At 37.4% G+C, this 24,370-nt stretch overlaps 1 pseudogene; it reads right to left on the reverse strand.

Annotated features, from left to right (window-relative positions):
* Nucleotides 1–14,216: 14,216 nt before the first annotated feature.
* LOC110565852 (14-3-3 protein eta-like) lies at nucleotides 14,217–22,150 on the reverse strand (annotated as a pseudogene).
* Nucleotides 22,151–24,370: the final 2,220 nt, after the last annotated feature.

Below are 24,370 nucleotides of genomic sequence, written 5' to 3' on the forward strand. Positions count from 1 at the left end.
ATAAATGGGACCTCAAGAAACTGAAAAGCTTCTGTAAAGCAAAGGACACTGTTGTCAGAACAAAACGACAGCCTCAAGACTGGGAAAGGATCTTCACCAACCCTATATCTGGCAGAGGGCTAATATAGAGAATATATAAAAAACTAAAGTAGTTAAAAAGCAACAAATTAAGTAATCCAATTAAAAATGGGGTATAGAGCTAAATAGAGAATTTCAATATAAGAATATCAAATGGCAGAGAAACACATAAAGAAATGTTCAACATCCTTAGTCATCAGAGAGACACAAATCAAAATGACCCTGAGATTTCATCTTATTTCATCTTCAGAATGGTTAAGGTAAAAAAACTCAGTGACAACACATGCTGGAGAAGATGTGGAGAAAGGGGAACCCTCCTCCATTGCCTGTGGGAATGTAAAATTGTACAACCACTTTGGAAATCAATCTTGGACATGCTCAGAAAATTAGTAATAGTGCTACCTCAAGTGTATACCTCAGCTATACAACTCCTAGACATATATCTGAAATATGGTCAACTATACAACAATGACATTTGCTCAACCATGTTTGCACCAGCTCTATTCATAATAGCCAGAATCTGGAAACAACCTAGATGTCTCTCAAAGGAAGAATGGATACAGAAACTGTGTGATATTTACAGAATGGAATACTTCTCAGCAATTAAAAACAAGGAAATCATGAAATTTTCAGGCAAATAGTTGGAATTAGAAAAGATCATCTTGAGTGAGGTAACCTAGAAGCAGAAAGACACACATGGTATATATGCAATCATAGGTGGTTATTAGACACATAATGTAGGATAAACATACTAAAATCTATTGTCTTAATTAAACTAAACAACAAGAAGGACCCTAGGGAATCTGCTCAATCCTCATTCAGAAGGGCAAATGTGATAGACATTGGAAGTGGGAGAAGACAGGGAACAGGAGCCTACCACAGAGGGCCTCTGAAGGACTCTACTGATTGAGGTATTGAAGCAGAGGATGAGACTCATAGCCAAACTTTGGGCAGAGTGTTTGTAATTTTATGAAAGAAGGGGGAGATAGAAAGACCTGGAGGGGACAAGAGCTCCAAATAGAGACCAACAGGTACAAAAAACCTGGGCCATGGGGACCCTGAAGAGACTGATACCCCAACCGAGGACCATTCATAGAAAGAACCTAAAACCCCTGCTCAGACGTAGAGCTTATAGACTCAGTCTCCAAGTTGGGTCTCTAGTAAGGGGAGCAGGGGCTGTCTCTGGCATGAACTCAGTGGCTGGCTCTCTGATCACTTCCCCATAGAGGGGTCAGCCTTGCAAAACCACAGAGGAATACATTGCTGCCACAGAGGAAGACGATACAGCCAGTCCTGATGAGAACTGATAGGCTAGGGTCTGATGGAAGGGGAGGAGGATCTCTTCTACCAGTGGACTTGGGGAGGGGCATGGGAGGAGATAATGGAGGGCAGACAGGATTGGGAAGAGATGATGGACGGGGCTACAGATGGAATACAAAGTCGATAAACTGTAATTAATTTAAAAAATAAATTAATAAATAAAAAACAGTACAAAAATAAAATAATAAACATAAAATTAAAGGTCAAAGGTAGCTGATGTTGGAAGTGAATTTTATTTTGGATTTGAGCACTTTGTACTTGTCAAGATTTAATGTATCAGAAATACACCAAAATGTATTGGGTTCTGACAACTTCTACGCAGACATTTGTAACTGGGCAGGGCATCTTGGACATTCTTTTGGATTAAGCCTGCTGGCCAAAATCTGCTGGACTTGCTGGTAAGTTTTAAATCAACTGGAAGCCAGGTGAGGACTAGATGATCAAGAAAGAGCTCATGCTAGGGTATCACATAGACATTCAGCCAGGTCAAAGGACTCTTTAGTTCCTTTGTTTCAATGTCATCTCACCGGCTTGTTTATTCACATATGTTAATGGCAGGAGTAGCACAGCCTTATGTGCCCATGTTTCCAAGTCATTTGCTAATGTCTCCAGGTGTTTTTTTCTACTCTCACTAAAACAATAAAAACACTATGAAAAGGTTTATTGAGGTCTTTTTTAATAATCATCAAAAACAGTCTACACACTAATATTCACATTGGAATTGGGCATCGAGGCTTAGATGGGGCTTCAATGGCCTTTGAAAATGTTCCTTGGCACAAAACCTGGGGTGTTGCTATTCTCCTTGTTAACTAATCTGTTAGGCTGTTAACTACTTCCCTGATAATTATATTAACCTCTATTTGTTAGCAAGTATACATTTAGCTTGTCATTCATGAGATATCATTTCAATTCCATTTTGCCAGATTTATGCCTTTTGGCAGGCTGTTATACTTAATGCTATCTCAAGGGTACCTTTGATTATTAAAAGGATATCATAATATTCAAATACTTACATCAGCCTTAGCACAAGCAAGATACCTTAGCTTACTTTTAAGTTCTCATCCACATATATGCCTCTCCTTTCCAATCCTGAGAGTGATGAGGAACATCCAGGAAGACATTTCAAGAAAAGAATGTGCTTCCTGTGGACTGTGTAGAGCTGAAGATCCCTGTGTGTTTCTAAGAAAAGAAGCTCCTAGGCTTATGTTATATAACCCTCTGCTCACTCAGCCTGGTTTCTGGTTGGAATGAAATTCACTCTTCTCCTGCTGTGAGAATCATGGCTGATTTTGTCAAAATGTGACACACTTCAACTCCTTCTCAACAATTTATTCAGCCCAATCAGCAATCTGTTCAACGTATGCACGACTGCTGTTGTTACAAATGCAAAGCTTGGTGGGGCTGCTTAGAAAGGATGCCTTTCAGCTTGATTTCTATTGACAGAGGCAGTGCAGACAAAAGCATAAATAAAAAGTTACAGTGATTGAGGAAAAACTCAAGACCTCCAGTTAAACCTCATTATTCTGTGCACTGTGACTGGGAAAGGGCATCAGGAGAGACAGATGTGCCTTCCTGCTGTAAGTCAGCCTAATGCAGCAAGGCTGGGAGTCATTAGCAGCTTCCCTGCAAAATCAGATTGGACAGCTGTCATGTCTTAGGCTGGAGAAAATCTACTCCATATCATGCCACAATGCATGGCACAAAATTTTACTGGACTAGGAGACACAGGAACTCACTAGAAGTTTTAATTTACTGACTTTCTCCACTTGTCTTCAGTATTCTAGCACTGAATCAATAAGAACTTTGAAATGACATCATCTCTATGATATCTTTCAAATCTAGAATAATTAATTCTAATGTACTTTGTGTATAAACAGAAATGGAAAAACTTGTTCTTAGAAAGGGAGAGGAACTTTATTTGGTTCATATCAAGTTACTGAAACTTAATAGACATTATCAATCCTCATATCAACTAAGAATGGTAACAATTAGGAATTTCTTCTTGAAAATTAAGGATATTGAAGTTCAAAGAGACAAGAAGACTTACTACAAATTAGATGTTCTTTGATTTTTATCTATGCATTATTTGTTTCAGAAATGTTATAGGGGTCCGTACTTTCTTGGAAGGGAAGTTGGGTTCCAAAGTGACTAAGTAATTTGTTTCAAATCATACAGGTGGAAAGATACAAGGCAGAAATGGGAAACTTTTGTGCTTGAGCTCAAAGGCTGAGCTCTAACTGCTCCATTCCTTCCTGCAATGGTAACAGGAAGGAATCAAAATAGAAACCTGACTGTTCTTTGATGTTTCAGATGGTAGCTTATGCAATTAAAAAAAGAAGAAGAGGAAGAAGAGAAAGAGGTTGTTGCTGTTCAGGGAGTATGGAAGTAACATTGGAAAAATAAGAGGTTGAATATCTGGCAGGAAAGAAGGCAGGACGGAAAAATGAATGATAGAAAAGGAACACAGGAGTCTTTAGTCATTTTGGGCAGTTCGTGAACTTAACTATAGCTCCAAGTGATCTGACACCTTCTTATGGCTTCCATGTACACACACACATCCACACACATGAGAAAGAGAGAAAGAGAGGAAAGAGAATGAAATAAATCTTTAAAATATTCAGTTGTATTTAATTGTGTCTTTTATGCTTCATAACTTTAAACATGTAAGATATAATTTTAGAATTCTTTGACTGTTCATGCCTTTGAATTCCAATAACTTTGTCAGTTCTGATTGATTTAATTACTTGCATAGGATTTTATTTTCCTTCTTCCTTGCATGACTGATTATTTTTTAATTGAATGTCAGACATTTGAATGTCACATACATATTATTTAGCTTTGTTTTACAATGGAGTTTCATACTTATAAGTAATCATACTCAGTATAGCTTGCTGATACCCATTTAAATGGATACAGAATAATGAAACTATTACAGCTAGTTATTCCCTACCACTGAGATATCATCCTCCTTTTCTATTCTCTTCTTTGCTCTGTGAATCTTGAATTTTCCTAGTGGGACTTGACACTCTTCCTTGCTCTCTGTCAGACACTTCTGTTAATTCATTGGATGATTATGGCCCCACTTGCTGAATTTTTCACATATTCATGCATTAATCAGAATTTGGTTGAAAGGTTCTTCGACAGTAACCTTTTATGGCACCTGCTTTCTCTATGCTCAGCTTCCCATTCTGCTATACTCCGGCCTGGAGTTGACATCTCATTCCCATTTTCTCAACTCGGGTGATCTGCTGGGCTCTGAGATCTCAGAGTTCCCATAGTTTTCTTTATTTTGCAAGCTGAGAACTGTCTCAAAGCCCTGAAATGCACTGTCACATTTGGTTTTGACTTTTCTGATTTAGTATTTTCTCTTGTACATGCCTCAAGTTTTAGGTTTTCCACAGGAGATATAAATCTAGACCTGATGCTACATCTTGATTACAGGTAGACATTTCTTCAAGTCTTATTTACATACAGAAAATGAAAAGAAATCTTAAGATCATTTTAATTAATTGCTTTTTCCTTGATAATTATATATACACACACATATATATAATGCACATGATTATTCTTCTCCCACTCTTTCTGTTTTTCTTCCATATTTACATACCCATCTTTTCTACAAATCTTTTCCCCACATTTCATGACTTTTGTTTCATTTTCTGATACATGGAGTCTGAGTTTAACCAGAGCTATCTGTACAATCAATATTTGAGATTTATCTATTGGAACATGGTAGATTCACTGGTAGGAATGCAATTGAAGATGAGCCTCGCAGTCTCTTAGGATCTACTATTAACTAATTCCTCAGTAGTAAGTGGTAGAGCACCTAGAGTCACTTTCCAGTCAATAGTAGCTTATTCAGACCTAGTACCAGCAATTGCTGCTGTTGTGGGCTCATCATTCCAATGGCTGTATCATGCCCAGGAGATGGCATTTTGAAGCCTTTCTCACTTTCTATTTTTGTGTCCTTTGCTACTTCCTTTTCCCCAGCATCAGAGACAATAGATTAAGTGTCTTCTTTAGAACTGAGACATTAGAGTCTTAGGCATCCTGATTTGTTTGTTTGGATTCATTCACTCACTCACTCACTCACTCACTCACTCATTTTGAGATAGAATCTCTCTGTGCAGTTTTGCTGTTCTAGAACTTGCTCTGTAGACCAAGATGGTGTTGAATTCATAGAGATCTGCCTGCCTTTGCCTTCTAAGTGTTGGAGTTAAAGGCATGCACCATCAGGTGATTTTTTGGTTTGGGTTTTTGTTTGTTTGCTATTTTTTGTTTGTTTTTAAGTGTTTCTTAGGGCTCTTGTACCTGTATGATCGTCTATTTTTCAATTGGAGCTAATGATAAGGCATTCCTTTCTGGGTCCCCATGACTCCAGGTCATGGTGCAGAGGCTGGTGAGGTTTCTTGATGGGTGGGAGAATGGAGAAAACCCAAAAGTAGAAGTTTACTTACAGAGTCTTTTTGGGCTATCTGTATAAAGAGGATGTTCTTTGGTAAAGTTTGGTTTTATGTAAATGTCTTGTTGCTATACTACAGAAAGAAAAATATCATTAATCATGTCTTCTACTTCAGCGTGCTATTAGAATGTTATTAACAAATGTATTTATGTTTTCTGATGTTAATTAAAGTTAATTATAGTCATTTTGTATTAAAGTAATTTATCCTGTTTTACTTGCAAGAATTTTAGAAACATGATGCTAGGAGTGGCTTGTGGCCATTCTGAATACATGACCTTGGAATGACTTATACCATTTCTTATCTGTTAACAAAACCCATTTTATTAACTATGAGATAGTGATATTAGTACCTTCTTTGTTCACTTTTCTGAGATGTTATAATAGATTGAAGTAACAAGGAGAAGTAATATTTTAATTGCGAAATATTATTTTACTACAGGGATAATTATTAAAATTATGTCAATCATACTTTAAAGAAACTTAAATTTAAAAAACCTCATAAGATATATCACATTTCTTTCTGTGCATGTTTTTTCACATATCAACTCATTCACAGAAAGAATTCTCTAATTCAGAACTATTGCATTTCCTTTTGAGATATAGCAATGAGACAGAAAACTGTTGGCCTCTAAATTATGCAATTGTACTTACATTTAGGTTTGCTCTTGTGTGTGTGTGTGTGTGTGTGTGTGTGTGTTTTAAGAAACACCAGTACTACTCAATTTTCTTAAATCTTTAAAACAATAGATACAATTATGTTAAATTTAAAATGTATACATTTGTGGTTGTGAGCCTAGCCTTTAATGGCTGAGCCATCACCCTAGGGAAGTTGCTCAGTCCTCACTCAGAAAAGCAAATGGGATAGACATCAGAAGCAGGAGTAAACAGGGAACAGGACAGGAGTCTACCATAGAGGGCCTCTAAAAGACTCTACCTATCAAGAGATCAAAGAAGATGCTGAGACTCATAGCCAAACTTTGGGCAGAGTGCAGGGAAACTCATGAAAGAAATGGGAGATATAAAGATGTGGAAGGGACAGAAGCTCCACAATGAGACCAAAAAGTCTGGGCCCAGGGTCTTTGCAGAGACCAATACTCCAACAAAGTACAATGCATGGCTATAAATTAGAACCACTGCTCAGATGTAGCCCATGGCAGCTCAGTTTCCAAGTGGGTTCCCTAGAATAAGAACAGAGACTGTCTCTGACATGATCTCAGTGGCTGGCTCTTGATCACCTCCCTCTAGGGGGTGGGGGGGTGGAGCCTTACCAGGCCACACAGGAAGACAATGAAGCCAGTCCTGACCTGATAGACTAGGATGAGATGAAAGGGGAGAAGAACCTCCCCTATTAGTGGACCAGGGAGGGGCATGGGTTGAGAAGAGGGAGGAAAAGTAGAATTAGGAGGGGAAGAGGGAGGGGGCTACAGATGGGAAAAAGGTGAGTAAATTATAATAAATAAAAAATAAAAATGTATACATTTAAAAATATAGTAATATCAGGTTTGCATGTCTTTTGTAAGGAAGAAAATAAATATGATCAAATACACGAATGAACGTATATTCTGAGTATTCAGTGGTGGTAATTCTAAAACATTAAAACTAGTAAATTTAAAAACTTGTGTGAAGTCTATGGCAGCTCAGTATCCAAGTGGGTTCCCTAGTAAGGAGAACAGAAAGGGGAACAGATACGGTCTCTGACATGTACTCAGTGGCTGCTCTTTGATCACCTCCCCCTGATGGGGGAGCAGCCTTACCAGGCCACAGAGGAAGACAATGCAGCCCAGTCCTGATGAGATCTGATAGACTAGGGTCAGATCGACAGGAGGAGGAGGACCTCCCCTTGGAGAGGGGCATGGAAGGAGATGATGGAGGGAGGATGGTATTGAGAGGGAATGAGGGAAGGGGCTACAGCTGGGATACAAAGTGAATAAATTGTAACACACACACACACACACGCGCACACACACACACACACACACACACACACACATATATATATATATATATATATATATATATATATATATATATATATATATATACCATGTGGACCTTAATTTTGTTAGGAGGTTCTTGCAGGGGAGTGTGGCTACTTGTATACCCTTAACCAGGCAGCTTCTTGATCGACACACATGAGGGAGGAAGGGGACCTCGACCTAGCCAACCAGACCAGCTGAATCAACCTTAATGATCATTGGGGTGACAGATGTCACAGCCAGAGAAGAGGACTTCCCCTATCAATGGACTAGGGAAGAGTGATGGGGGAGGAAGAGGAAGGGAGGGTGAAGAGGGACTGGGAGAAGATGAGGGAGGTGGCTACAATCAGTATACAAAGTGAATAATTTGTAAATAAAAGTGATGATGAGGAGGATTAAGAGGAAAAGGAGAAAGAGGAGGAGAAGGAGGAGGAGGAGAGGGAGAGGAAGAAGAAGGAGGAGGAAGAGGAGGAAGAAGAGGAGGAGGAAGAGGAGGAAGAGGAGGAAGAGGAGGAGGAGGAGGAGGAGGAGGAGGAGGAGGAGGAGGAGGAGGAGGAGGAGGAGGAGGAGGAGGAGGAGGAGGAGGAGGAGGAGGAGGAGGAGGAGAACCCCTGTGGACAGATTGAGTACGAAGGGCTATGTTTGTCTCTTTACAGAGCTCAGCACTTAGACACCAAACCTCAGCCAGTATTTTCCTCCTTCCTAGCCCTAAATATGCACGTGTAGTCAGTTAGCCAAACATTGTACTTCCTCCGGCTCTCAGCTCCTGCAGTGCCTAGTTCACTCACACTCATGACAGCAGTCATCCTATTTTTTCTCCCTGAATTTACTGCAGTGATCCTTAAAATTATATTTGGCCTTAATTAAGATACTATTTTTCTTTTCAGGACACTCCTAGAAAATATTTTTAAAAATGTACCCTTCTAAAACTAACTGCAAATCTATATTCTTTCTCCTAACAGATTCTTTCTGAAGGGATTTTGTGTGTTTCTTTTTACATGCCTCCTGTCACATACACTAGTGAAGCTTGTTCTCTGATCATTCAGGGTGACCAAACATCAACCTTTTTGTTGGTGTACAAGCTATACCCTCCTGGAGTTTTTCTTGCTATATGCATCAAGTATTTTGTATTTCATTATCCTGATAAAATAATAGGTACTATTTACACTATGTTCATCAGCCATTTCTCTAATAGTGCTTCATCTTATCTATTGCTTACCACGAGGACAAGAAAGGATACCACTCATATAATTCTTTTTACCTGAATAAATGTAAGAACGCTAAATTATATCTGCAATCATAATTTTCGGTAGTAGAGGTCACATATTCTTAGTTAAATGGGCTTGTTCTCAAGAACAAAGTCCTCGTCAAGTTCCTGTCTTTTCACATATATCTTGATCTGTAATGAAAAAGTTATTTACTTTTTGACTCAATTCCTTCATCTGTGGAATAAAATCATTAATAATAATCAGCATTAAAATATTTTAAAGTTTAAAATTTGTATGTAAAATACAATCAATTGCAAGACATATAGTAAGAGGGAATGTATTTCACTCATAGTGATCATCATCGTTATCGCTGACACTAATACCTGTTTATATCTCCATGCTGGAAAGCGTTATTTATCTCTTTACTAGTTCTCCCTATGATAGTGCTGCCTGGGAATAGAGTGATTGATCTGAACATTAGGGGGCTGAAATTAACCCCGACATCCTTGACCTTACCAATGTTCATCCAGATGTTGGATTTCATTCCCATAATGGTGATTTACAGAAGATGACACATTTATGCATAGCCCCGAAGGAAGAAACTTCTTCTGATGAGAAGCAAATGATGCACTTTTAGAAATACAAAATGACTGTGGTAAGATTAATGATCTTCCTGGAAATGTCAAAGTAATTAATAACAATTAGAAATTTAATACAAAATGATGCCAACTGCTTCAGAACAATAGATAAATGTGCATGGGTATGTGATAGTTGTCCTTTAGATGTCTAATTTTATTACAAAAGGGATATATATATTATTTAATATATATGTGAGCATGTATGTATGTATGCATGAATGCATATAGTAAGTAAAACAAAAATATCATCAAAGGCTAAATAATGTAGGATTTAAGAACTCTAGAACCCACAGAACAATTTATTCTTGAGAGTTTCATCCATACATGCAGTTAAGTGTAATTGTGCCCCCACATGCCCCCATTTCCCCACAGAAGCAATCTGTCTTCAGATTTTGTTCTCTGTGGTCCCTTTGAGCAGTGAGCACAAACAAATAATTAGGGAAGATAAACAAAGGACCCAGGTTGTGTTCCAGTGCCTACTCATTCCATCTCCTGTTATTGGTAGTACTGGGAAGCACCTTTGAATGTATCTTAGTTAAAATTTGTAGACTGGTGAATAATATACAGGAAAAAAAAACCCTCTGGAAATGTGTCCAGGTGGATAATCAAGTTCAGAACATGGATTAGAGAATATACCAGAAGGAGGTGTTTTTTTTTTTCTGCAAATGCTTCTTTGGAGCTATGAGTAAGGGACTTTAGAGTTGGTGGTTAGGATTGATGTGCCAGGAAGGTGATATATTAATCTTATAACCGAAACCGGTGAGTGCCATACCATTAATGAGTTGATGTTTGAAGTCCAGTACTGTGCAATGGCTATCATGAACAGTGGGAAGGAGAAAACTACCCATTCACTCCTATGTCTTTAAAATGTTTTTCAATAAAGGACTTGACAAACAACACCAGATACAGGCATCTTAAGCTGAAAATGTCTACATTAAATCTCTATGACAGCCTATTTGTGTACCAACCTCCCTGCAAATTCAATGCAACAATGAATGTAAAAACAAAACAAACAAACAAACAAAAAACCCGTAAAAGATTCAAAGTTCTTTTCTTCAAGCATACTTGCCATTCTTTCTTTCTTGTGTAGGTATTTTAGTATATATTCACAGTATAAATATATGTTTATACGCACATACATATATAACGAAAGAGAGAGTCAAACATTTAGTTTACTTTCTTCACATAATGAGAACTTACTGTTTTTGTACACAATCCAAGTTCAGTTGCTAACACCCATGTGGCTGCCTATATAACTGTCCATAAACTAGTTACAACATGTCTAATGTCTTTTGACTTTCCTGGGCCCCTGTAATCAGGTGGCTAATCTATGTACACTCATACATACACACTTACCACAAGTAAGCAAACTGTCTTTCTTAAGGTAGGTTTTTAGATAAAATAGAATATCCATTATTTTTGTAGACCAATTGTACTTAGTACATAATAATTCTGCCACTACAGCCCAGACACTAATATATCTTAAGAATATGAAAACACAGAATTCTGGAACACACGCAATGATAACCATTTTGTAATCAACAAAATGACATAACTACCTTGTGCCATATATAGAAGAGAGTGAAAAGCTATTGTCTGTGATCTCAGAGAAACGTGAACTAATGAATCCTCTTATTGAGTGGCCAGGGGTGTGATATTGCTTCTGCTCTGTTTGTAGTAATACCCTACAGAAAAGCTTACTTGGTAAGCTCTGGGGCTAAATTACTCCAAGATCTCAGGCTTATGGATGATCCATTTCAAAGCATTTCCTTTTGGAATAAGCTAGAAAAAGCCCTACAACCTGGCTCGACTTCTTTTTCTCTTGAGCCGCCATACATGATGCACATTCTAGTTCATTATCTTCTGCATGATTTTATGTATAGAATCTTGTAAGCAGACCTGCTACAGTTACCAAATGAGATAATATATTCAATTTTGTAAATGATATTCTTCAGGTCCCAGCTTCAGCAGGTTTCCAGCTTCAGGAAAAAAAGAGTTCAGTCAGCTCTATGTACACAGAAATTAAAACTATCCATTGCAGAATGCCCTATCCTGAGGGTGTTTGAGTGAGGATGATTACATTGTCAGTTAGTGATGGATCTGAATCTCAATTTAATTTGATCACCAATATCAATAATAGAAACTGAGCAGTTGGATTTAGTTAAAAAAATAACACTCAGGGTCATCCTTTGATGCCTTTTCCTGATTATTAATTTCTCAATTAGCTAACCATAAGACTATGTGTTGCAGAATTTCAAATTACTCAGTCATTATCCTGTGATCATAATCAAACAATTATAAGAGAAGTGGACTGGCATTTCCATTCTGCTTTTATAAACTTATCATTTTCAAGTGATAGTGAAATCATTTTTCAATATTGCTCTAAGGTACCTAGTATTCACTTAGAATTAGTTAATGGAATATCTTCTAAGATTGTCCATTATTTTTTCTTTGTCCAATTGTTTATTGACTTTACAGGTTTTCTTTAGTGTCTTATCTTTGCTTTGTTTATGAACAGATATTGAATTTTACACAATTGTGGAAATTTATGTGTACAGGTTTTTATTATTATTTACTTTTACCTTTCTATTTATTATTTTTCTTGAGGCATAGAGTCTTTCAGCATCTTGGTAGTTTTAAAATTAAGTTGGAAATTTTTCTTTTTCTGAAATGTTTCTAAAAGCTTTCTTCTATACCATATCAATACATACTTTTATTTTCTCTTTCATGATTTTATAAAACTATTTAAGTGTAAAAATCCATTGGGAATTTTCTGTTTTATGTTATGAGGTATGGATCTATGGTTTTTATTATGATAATGGTTAATCAACAGACATAACATGATTTATTATGCAATCATCATTTCACTTATCCAGTGGATTTAAATTACTTTTGGTCCTTAGAATCTGTTAGGTATTCTATGGGAATCAAATATGAGATAGTTCCGATATATAAATAAGCCTATGTCTTAATTGAACTTTAAAAACTTGGTTGAATTTTTTAAACTAATTAATAAAATACTGTTTTCTCAATAGATTACCAAATATTTTTAGCTTCACTATCTGCTTATACTGTTGGATAAAAGTACAGTTTTAGTAAATACTATTGCAAAGCCTTAATTAAATTTACTAATGAAGTAATTATCAAAACAAATGTTGGAGACAACCCTCTTTTCCTTTAATAATGAAATATATATTTGAAAGATTAAATTGGGTCTGTGATGTACAAGGTGTGCAAAGCTTTGATTTAATAAATCAGGAAAAAAATAATTATAGTCTATGCCCTAAGTTTGCAGGTAATTATGCATGAGGCACTATGGCATGACAAGTCAGTTAGAAATCCACCCTGAGGTGTTATGTAGGAAGGGTTTTGAGGAGACAAGGTCATTCAGCTATCTTCTCTAGAAAACAACCACTGATGCTGGCAGCAGTTTTCTCTGTTGTCATAGCCGAGACGTGCACGAATGACCTGTGAGTCAGAGAATGAATCAATACACAAGATTCTTTTTTCCCCCTAAATAAGGTATTATTCATTTTGCGCTATGAATTGCATCTGCATGTAATGTTCAAAGTTTTACAAATTAGCGAGAGAAAATTGTGTTCAGCCAAACTTATAGATGGAAAATTGAGATCCAGACATATATCAGAATATTTCTGAGACACACTGAACCGCAGAGGCTTTTCAGTAACACATTGCTTATATTTTCTGAATGTTCACCTAGAAAAATCTTTCCACTTTTTTTGGTAGTATCTCTAAAGCAGTTTTTTTTTTTTTTTTTTTTACTCTTTTAAGACAGAAGTATTTATGTTAGCAGTCTGGCATTTCATAACCATTCGTCATGATCGACAGAGTTTGACACACACGATGCTGTTAGGGTACACAAGAACAAAAGCCAAAGAGTTAAAAAATAAATCCATGATTCTTAATCACAGCCAAAAAAAAAAAAAAACTTACATACATCAAAACTTCTGATGCATTGGAATGAAAAGTTGTGCACGCAGTGTTACTTAAAGACGCACAGCAAGGGCTGCTGAAGGCTCAAGTTAAACAGTGTGTAAGGCTGGCGGTGAAGGAATAAGTTCTAGCTGTGTCGGTTTCCATTAGCTGAAGGGAGGGGGAAGAGGATAGAACCCACTTTTCACGTTCACAACATGGACAACTTAGCAAAATACTATCAGGTTGTTTTAAATTGCAGCCATAGCCTGCCTGTGTTGGCTGATTCTCCTTTCTACGCTCCTCAATTACCATCACCTGGTTTTGCTGTAGATCAATAGACATAATAAAATGCCTTATTCCAGAACACACTTCTCTGCACAATGAAAAAGTGGGCACCCTGTGGCTGAAAGCAAATATCAGCCCAGCAACGCCCATGAAGGATTATCTGAAGCTGCTTCTCAAGGGGCGGGAGGGCAGATATGAATAGCTTTGCTGCCAATACAGATAGGTTTAGCAATAGATAAAGCGGTTGTGTCAAGGAAGAATCAATGATGATGGCATTGGTAAGTGAAGGAAAGGCCAGAGACCTGAAGGGTCTTCAGCTGCCTTCTGCTTCTTCATCATGCTGGTTGCTTGTCCAGAGGTTGATGATGTCTCAAAGTAACAGTGTGAAGAGAGTGGAGTTCTTATAGGAATTCTCGTTTAATGTGTCCAGCTCAGCTATGGCATCATCAAATGCTTGTTGGGCTAAGAGGCAGGCCTACTCTGATGCATTCTAGATCTCATAGTAAGACACAGAAAAATTGAGAGCCATGCCAAGCTGGATGGGGTGTGTTGGGTACATGAGCTCTTTAATGATTTCAAAGGCTTCCTTGTACGTGGCTACAATCACACTGTTTTTCTTCTCCCCAGAAGCCACCTCTGCTGAATAACAGTAGTAATCACCCTTCATTTCTTGCAGAGCGTATTGCTCTTATGCTGGAAATGATTGTAATCCTTGATTAGAAACTTGTCAAGCAGAGCCAAGACATCATTTCAAACTGTTTTCAGTTCCATCTCAATCGTCTCCCGTTAGGATTAAATTTACCGACTCCTTTTAGTTTCCGTCTGCCATGGTTTTGTGCTCAGTGCTACTAATGAACCTCCAAAAAGATCGCCTGGTACCAACAACATTCTTGTAGGTCACAGAAAGGAGATTTCTATCTTCATTAGATAGAGGTTCTTTCCGCTCTGTCACTACTGCCGCATGCAGGAGTCCGAGTCTTCTTGGTGCTATTTTAGCTCCACCAATCACTCCTACTCCAGCAACTAATCTCTGTCCCCATGTCACTGGCACCTCGGTCTTGCCCAAAGCTCTTACACTGCCTGTTTGCTTGCTTGCCTGTCAGTCAGCTTCCTGGTTGCCATCCTTGATTTCTAGTTTTACAGCTTAAGATTCTATAGTGATTGATCTCAGTTGTCATAGGGGGAATGGATGTTGGTTACTGTGCGTGGATGAATAAAATCTGTGCCATAAACCCATAGCATCATTAGGACATTTGTCAGAACTTACTTATCTGAAAATAATGGATTTTAAAATCCCTGTTCAATAATAAATATCAGAGAGGATCATGAGCCTGACACAAACATGGATATTCCATCTGGTTAAAGATCTCCATCAGCTAAATATTGTCAGAATATAGAGCAAAGAGAAAAGTGGGTGAGGTAGTGGAATATGATTGATAGTTTATATAGAAACCATATATATATATATATATATATATATATGGTTTAATAGGCTATATATATATAGCCTATTAAACTCCCGTTCTCACCCTGCCCCTCCACATACAACCTCCTGTGCTATTTTTTTTATTGTATCTGTACAACATTAATGGTGGATCAATTTATATGGATTCTAGTTCAGCACATTTGGACTAAGCATGACATTGATACAAAAGCTGACAGGACACTCCTGTGATATGTACTTTTGCATTATTTATATAAAATTATATAAATGCATAGAATTATAAATAAATCTCCTTCAACATTATTATTTGCCATTCTAAAGACTGCTTTTGCTTCTGTTTGAGAGAAACAAAATGATAGCGGTCAGCAGTTGAGATAAGAGATGTGCTTGGATGGTTGTCTGGCAACAGAGAGTAGTAAGGTCACAGAAAGAGCAGCTGCATTTCTTATATCTATGACCGCATTTCCCAAGACCATGGCTTCCAAAAGAACTCTTCTTCCTGTGTCCACATGTTCATATAGTTGGGTAGCAAGGACAATTTACAGAAGTACCTATCTGTGTGTATCAGGGCTCCTTATTAATTTCCCTGCATGTCTTCATAAATATTTTTATTTTCAAACTTTTCAGATAGTCACTGACATTAAGAGCTCCTATTATCCTCCCAAAAAACAAATAAGAAAACAAAAATATAAGAAGCTGTTAGGATTGATCATCTTGCCCTGTGTCCTCTTTCTTATTTATCTTCTTTGGGTTTATAGATTTCAGTATGTTTATCCTAGCTTATAGGTCTATATAAGTGAGTATATACCATCCTCACTTAGAAAGACAAATGGGATGGACATTGGATGTAGAAATAAACAAGTAGCAGGACAGGAGCCTACCACAGAGGGTCTCTGAAAGACTCTACCTAGCAGTGTATCAAAGCAGATATTAAGACTCATAACCAAACCTTCGGTAGAGTACAGGGAATCATAAAAAAGGGGGGGGGGCTAATATGATCTGGAGAGGACAGGAGCTCTACAAGGATCAAATATATCTGGGCACAGGGGTCTTTTATGAGATTGTTTCTCCAAACAAGGACCATGTATGGGATAGCCTAGAACATTTGCTCGGATGTAACCCATGGTATCTTAGTATCCAAATGGGTACCCTAATAAGGGGAACAGGGAGTGTTTCTGACATGAACTCAATGGCAGGCTCTTTGACCCCCACCCCCCACCCACCCAAGGATGGAGCAGCTCTGCTAGGCCACATAGGAGGACTTTTCAGCCAGTCCTGAAGATACCTGATAAAACAGTATCAGATGAAAGGGGAGGAGGTCCTCCCCTATCAGTGGACTTGGAAAGGGGCAGGGAGGAGATGAGGGAGGGAGGGTAGAATTAGGAGGGAAAGGGGAAGTGGAATATAAAGTTAACAAACTGTAACTAATATTAAAAAATATAAAAATTGGAAAAAATAAAATTGTACTTATAGGAAAAAAAGAAGTGGTTAGAATGATATTATAAAAATTAAAGATTTAAAATAAAAAGGAATAGCTGGGCATACCAGTTCACATCTGAAATATCAGTTCTTGCCAGGTGGAAACAGGAAGATTGCCTCAAGTTCAAGGCTGCTGTGAGCTACACAGTTCTAGTCCAACCTGGACTACAGAATGAGACCTTGTCTCAAAAGACCAAGGTGGAGAAACCTGAGAATCATGAGATCATTTTGTTTATTTAAGTTAATAAACATTACTTGCAATCAAATTAAAGAACAGATTGGTTCTAAGAGACATCTCTTTATTCATATTTTAGAATTCATTATTTCTAACTCAATCTCAAATTATAAGAATTCACCATTCTTTTGGTCTTTTTGTTCCCTTTAAAAATGCTGGGGCTTTAAATTTCCTCTGAAGAACCAGGAAGCAAGATGGAGCTATTAGATTTAGCGTCATATATTTTCCCAGGCGGAATACACAGCACTTGTTTAATATGTATGCAGCCCGTTTTAGACTGTAATCTCTTCTCAGTTATTTACACCACTGACAGATTTTAGATTCTTATTTCTGACACTATAATTTAATGGCCCGACACAAGACTCAGATTTACAACTTCACTCCTGGCCCCAGAGCCCCATGCAACTTCTCTCTAATGCAGTGATTTGGAGAAGTCCCAGAAGGGGATATTCTCAAAAGGGTTTTTTTCTTTTTCGTTTTTCACTTCACAATAATTTTTTTGCAGATTCATTGTTGTGTTCCCCCTCCTTTGTAAAGATACTCTTACCCTGTATTTTATGGTGCATTTTGTAGTGCTTGATTCCAAAATTGACTTTGCAGGTGTTTCATGGCTATTTAAGATGATCATATGGAATCAGCATTACCAGGCCATAGAAGAAGACAATGCAGCCACTCCTGATGAGACTTAATTGACTAGGATCAAAAGGAAGGAAAAGAAGACCTCCCCTATCAGTGGCCTTGGAGAGGGGCATGCATGCAGACGGTGGAGGAAGGGAGGGATTGGGACGGGAGGAGGGAGGAAACCACAGGGGGGATACAAAGGGAATAAAGTGTAATTAATAAAAAAAATGAAGAAAATTTGTAATAAAGGTATGTGTATATTTAAACATAATACTGATTAATTCTTAATGAAATGTGTTAGAGTATAACTATAAACTTTATATGCATTGTGAAATAAAAAAAGATGATCATATGGAAAATATTCACTCTCTGGTGCGTTTTTATAAAAATGGACATAAAATTCCTACTTTATGTGGTTTGTTAGGAATGAACGGGTTTTCTAACAAGACACTGAAATTAATATGGTATGTTCTAGCATGCAACATAACAAAGCGATTCCATGTTGTGAGGCTGGAGCAAGTCTAGAAGAGAAAGAAAATAAAGCTTATTTACTTTTCCCGAAAAGTTCACAGAGGGATTATATTTGGCGTCAGTCTCAATGCTTATAAAGACACTTTAAAGGGGAGAAATATAATGATACAAGCCAAGTCTTAAATGGAAAAGAAAGAACTTTACTGGTTTAGAAAATGGAAGCAAGCCAATGGTATTGAGTTTGCAAGCATCAGAAGACCAGAGCAGTGATGTGGAGAGATTCCATACTATGTATGCCATAGTTGGATGTATACAACAGATGGGATTTATCAAGAACTCAGTTCTTTGTCAAAAGGTGATTGTCCAGCCCTTCGAGGCAGATCTGCAAGTCTGAGGCCAGCCTGGTCTACACAGGAGTTCCAGGACAGCCAGGGTTATGTAGAGTGACTCTGTTTCCAACAACAAACAAACAAAAACAAGAAAAAAGAGAAATTGGTGGCATTGATTTAAAGTTTTTAGAAAGATTGATCTCTTAGTGATGTTGGTAGATAGAAGCAGGAGAAAAGAATGAATATCCAACATTTGCCCTCATATAATCCTAGGTTCCAACTACAAACACTTTGCTGAGGAAACTCTATTACATTTTCTGACTTAGTTTCTAGGCTTTCCCTAGGAAAATCCAACACCCCCCCCCAAAAAAAAAAACATGGTAAGAAAAAGAACTCAGTGACTCATAAGGTATTTCTTATAGCACTGGCCTAATTAATTAATTGTTCTCTGATATTTAATTAAGCAGTTATGTTTGTCTTTGTAAAGGATGTGGAACAACCAATTACAATTTTCATTGTGACCTTTCAAATTTAATTAAGCATTAAATGCCACAGAGTTGCCTATATTTAGATCTGGGCAAATCATAGTATCTGGCCTATATTATTATCTCATAGGCCTAGAAAATGTCAACTGAGGTATACTCCATACCACGATTATTCAGCAATAATTGCAATAGTGGAAGTCTTCTTTATGGTTATAGTATCTATTAGGTGCTATTAATAATATGTTGGAGACTTGAAATATAGCTAATACAAGAGGGGCTTATTTTTTATATTAAAATCCTACTTATTAAGAATTAACCTAAATATAAATCAGGATGTAAAGCTCTCAGCTATTTCTTCACCATCATGTTTGCCTGTCCCTCTCCAGGCTTCCCACCATAATGATAATGGATTCACTTCTGAAACTCTAAGAAAGCCTCCAATTATATGCTTTCTTTAATAAGAATTGCATTGGTTGTGGTGTTTCATCACAGCAAAGTAACCCTAAGACAATGTTTATATACAGTTCAAGCCTTGAAAAGCTGAAAATGCAAACCCCAAAGTGTGTTTATGATGGCAATTGCTTTCTTGCAATGTGGCTATTTATGTACACCATATTTTGCCTTTTGTCTTCATTTTAAACAACAATCAGCTTCCAGAATGGCAGCCTCAAAAGGATTTCCAGAGACCTGCACATCTTCCAAGTGAAGGACTTCTACATATTAACAAACTTCATCTATGTGAATATGTCAAGAGAGATTTGTAGTCACCTCTGAGTACATATGACTGGTGAGTTTGCACTTCCATCATGGCTCTTCTCATCCTTGTGGCCTTTGGAAAGGATACCATGTCAAGATGTGAGATTTCTGGGCAACATCTGTACAAGGAGGAGACTCTAGAAAACAGTCACCTGAATGATTCTCCTTAGAGTCTGTCAGCCCCAGGCGAGAGTTCAGTGATTTCAGGTTCATTTTCTAGTTCAAGAGAACCTGGGACCACTTAGATACACTGTTTTAAAATTAATAACTATCTGAAGTTATTAAATGAGAAATGGCTATTTCTATAAACCACTGAGATTGTGATTATTTGTTGCAAGGTAGGAAACAGTTAATTCACAAGTACTGCCATCATTCTGAAACATCAATCATTCCAAATAGTCCTCAAAATTAAGCCTTCCTAAATTCACAAATATTTGTTATTGAGATATATACCTTCCTCTGTGAAGTACCTAACTCAGATTATCTTCCATGAAGGCTAAAAATGGAAAAAAACACATCAATGTGAATTATTAATGGTTATCATGTTTTTATAAGATATAGACAGCTAACTTAACAATTGCAACACTCGTTATCATGGCTTGCCTAAACATCATATATTGATACTATCTGATTATTACTTTACTTTCAAACACAAATTTCTGTATATATAATACTCCCTTTACCAATGCCTTCATGTTGTACTAAAGAAAGTTTAATATGGTTATACAATTTCCTCCTTCCCTTTTCTTGATCTCTTTTAAATTCATGCCCTCTTTTTTATTAATTTTGTTCCCTGTCACATATATGTGTATGTACATATATATACTTACAAATACATAAATACAACCTGCTCAGTGAAAAAAATGTTACCTGTATGCATGTGTTCACGGCTGACCATTTGGTATTAGATAACTTATTGGTATACTCTTCCCTGGAGAAGACAATTTTTCTCCTTTCTCAGCATTCCTTAATAAGGCAGTTTTGCTGGTGTTAGCCTTGACTATAGATTTGAGGTTGTTCAATATCTTTGTATCATCAGTTTATAAAAAAATTCCTTCTGGGTTGTTTAATTAACTGTGAATTATTGACATCTGTATCTGTTTAAATGGTGTTGAACTGGTCTTTTAAATTCCCAATTCTTGTGGTAATATCTACTGTGCTGTTTCCAATCAAAAGTTTTCCAAACCCATTTTCACACAAGCAAAACATGATTGTCTTGTGTTTTTGCCTTTCTTGAAGGAACTTAAGAAATAAAGATATACCCACTGAAGAGTTCAAGGTTAGAGAAATTATGGGTAGGGGAATATGTAAGAAAGTCCATAAAGGCCAGGCTGTACTCTAGCAGTTCCAAATTACTCTAGACAGGTAATGTGGCACAGGATTGGAAAGGGAATCTCTAACTCAATATTTTAAAGATAGTGTATGCCTCTCACCATATTCCTGTTGTTTTAACATGAAAGCATTCAAAATATTATTTGCTAATGGTTAAAACTGGGGTTTCAAGAACATACATATCTCTTTATCCCGTAATTTTATTGCTTCTACCTTGTCATGGAAATTTCCCTTAAAATAAATCTCATTCTCCTACAGTACCAAACCTTACTTTTCTTATAAATCAGTATACTTTTTTTTTTTCAATGCAGTTTATTCAGGAACATTGAACAATCCTCGGACCCCGGGGAAAGCCAGCCCACAGCTTAAATAGCCTCTGGGTAGCCAACCCAGGCGTGCCACGGGGGCAATGCAGATAGGTCCACATACATGGAAGCAAGCCAGATCCTCGGCCTTAGCCAAATGTGGAGTTGTTCCTGACAGAGAGCACTCACCATCGGGAAGGTGGAAGGCGGAAACCAGCTCCATCTTTAAGGCATAGCATTCTGCAGCTCTCTACAGTTCCCCCTTTTTGTTTTAGACGCATCAGGCAAGAGTAGAGGTCTGATCTCTGATATTAGAAATAAATTGGGACTTTGTACAGATGTTCATTTAGGTGTCATCCACCCAAAGAGCATCGGACCCGTCCGATACCTTTTTCTCAGAGGCGGGACCTGGGGCATCAACCCGCATGCAATCAGACATGCTCTTCTCTGGGTCCAAAGCGGCTGACCCTGAGTGCAGTGCTTAGCCTCGCATCCTGAGCATATCATTTTAGCTTTTTATGGTATCCAACCATGCTTGGGGAAAATGTCCTGCTTCAATGGCTGTAAACTTTTTACGCAATTCTTCAATAATTAACTCCTAGATCCCCTCCAGCCAGGGGAGCTGGTAACATAAGTGCCTGTCTTTACCTCTCCCTGTGTTCCTCCAAGTGCTAGCCCTGTGCTTCATCCCAGAGCTGTAGCAGTCTACATCCTGTGGTCTCGCCCTCTTCTGTTCCTCCATATCCAGTGAACCATGCAGTTCTGTTTCTCCAGTTTCCTTCCCGCTCATCCTGTTAAACTAGCCACCTACGCCATCGGGCATTATCTGGGAACTGGCTACCCAAGCCTGTTAGGTAAAAAGGAGGCCAATGAAGCAGGGAGGCTTCTCTTTTCCATATCCAATTATCCATTCTCATCCTTAGCACTGTAGCAGAGTATCAGCGTACCTGTTTTGGACCCTCCTCTCTCTCTGACTCCATTCAAGGGAACTAAGCAAATACTTGCTTAAAAACATCCTGCTTCCCTGCCTAATGTGGACTCTCCCCACCAGTCCATCCCCATTTCTAAATGTCATCTCCCAATACCTACAGACAAATTTTATCTGGAACCCTCAGTGGCTACAACTTTAAGGATCCCAGAAGAGTTTTGTAACAGGCAGTACACAGCCAACACATTCTCCTAAAACCAGAGAGAACAACAGAAACCACAGAACAAAATATCCACCTAACAAAGTTAAAAATCAGACAATAGCACCTAGAATTACAATCTTCAGATACTTAGATGCCAACATGATAACAGACGACACAATCCATATCCATTAGAACCCAGCAACCCTACTGTTTAGTCCCTGAGGATTGCAACACAGCTCAAGTACAAGACAAAGACATTACAATAGCCTTTATGAATGTGATAAAAGTCCTTAAAGAGGGAATTAATAAATCTCTTAAAGAATTTATAAAAACACAAACAATGGAAGAAAATTAATAAAACAGTTGAAGGTATGAAATTCGAAAAAGACACAATAAAGAAAACCTAAACTGGGCAAAATCTAGAAATGAAAAATTTAGGAACTCAAACAGGAATTTCAGGGGCCAGCTTTACCAAGAGGATACAAGAGATAAAAGCTGGAATCGTAGACATTAAAGATAAAAGAAAAGAAACAGTTTGTAACAAAACACTTCCCTAGCTCAAATCACACATTGTCCCCCTTACCGTGATAGTGGGAGACATCAGCACTCCACTCTCACCCAGCATAGCTCATCTGGATAGAAAATTTCTGAACAGAGAATTGCTTGAACTAAATGACATTATAAACCAGTGGACTCAACATATATTTACTGAATGTTTCACCCAAACACAAAAGAATATACCTTATTCTCTGCACCTCATAGAACTTTCTCCAAAATTGACCACATACTCAGACAAAAATCAAATCTCAGCCTAAAAGAAAATTGAAGTAGATTGAAATAGCACCCGGCATCCTGTCTGACCACCATGGACAAAAGCTGGACAAAACCAGCAATAGAACAGCAAAAAGTTTACAACTCATGAAAAGTGAACAAGTCACTACTGAATGAAAACTGAGTAAAAGCAGATATTATCTGAGAAATTAAATTTTCTAGAAGTTGAATGAAAATGAAAACACAACATACTCAAACTTATGGGAGAGATTGTAAGTCGAAGAGGCGAGTTTATAGCGCTAAGTGCCTACATAAAAAGGGGGTAGATCTCATAGTAGTAACTTAATAACAGATCTGAAAGTTTGAGAAGGAGCTGAAGGCAAGAAATAATCAAACTCAGTGCTGAAATCACTAAAACAGGAACAAAAAGATAATAAAAAGAATATATGAAATAAAGAGTTGGTTCTTTAAGAAAATCAATAGGCTTATCCAAATTAACTAAATTGCCCAGCTAAATATCAAAATTAAATAAAATGAGATGAAAATGGAGACATAACAACAGGATTGAGGAAATTCCAAGAATCATAAAACATGCATTAAAAACTATAATCTTCCAAATTGAAAGAATCTGATAGAAATGAATAATTTTCTCCATATATACCACTTAACTTACCAAAGTTAAAAAAAATAAGATAAGTAATTTAAACAGACTTGTAACTCATAGTGAAACAAAATTGCAACCTACACAAGATCCTGGTATACCACTCTTGGGCATTTATCAATGGGAAAATACTCTTACCATCTACTCATCTGAGAGAAGACTAATATCCAAAATATATAAAGAACTCCAGAAACTAGATATCCAGAAAGCAACTCTTCTAAAACAGGGTAGAGATCTAAACAGGTAATTCTCAAAAGAGAAAACCCAAATGGCTGAGACACACTTGAAGAAATCTTCAATATCCATGGCATTCAAGGACATGCGTACAAAAACTACTTTAAGATTTAATCTTAGATTGCTTTTGGTAAGATAGCCATTTTTACTATGGTAATCCTGCCAAGCCATGAGCATGGTAGATCTTTCCATCTTTTGATATCTTCTTCTAATT

This window comes from Meriones unguiculatus, chromosome 14, assembly GCF_030254825.1.
Source record: "Meriones unguiculatus strain TT.TT164.6M chromosome 14, Bangor_MerUng_6.1, whole genome shotgun sequence".
In the NCBI taxonomy this organism is placed as follows: Eukaryota; Metazoa; Chordata; class Mammalia; order Rodentia; family Muridae; genus Meriones; species Meriones unguiculatus.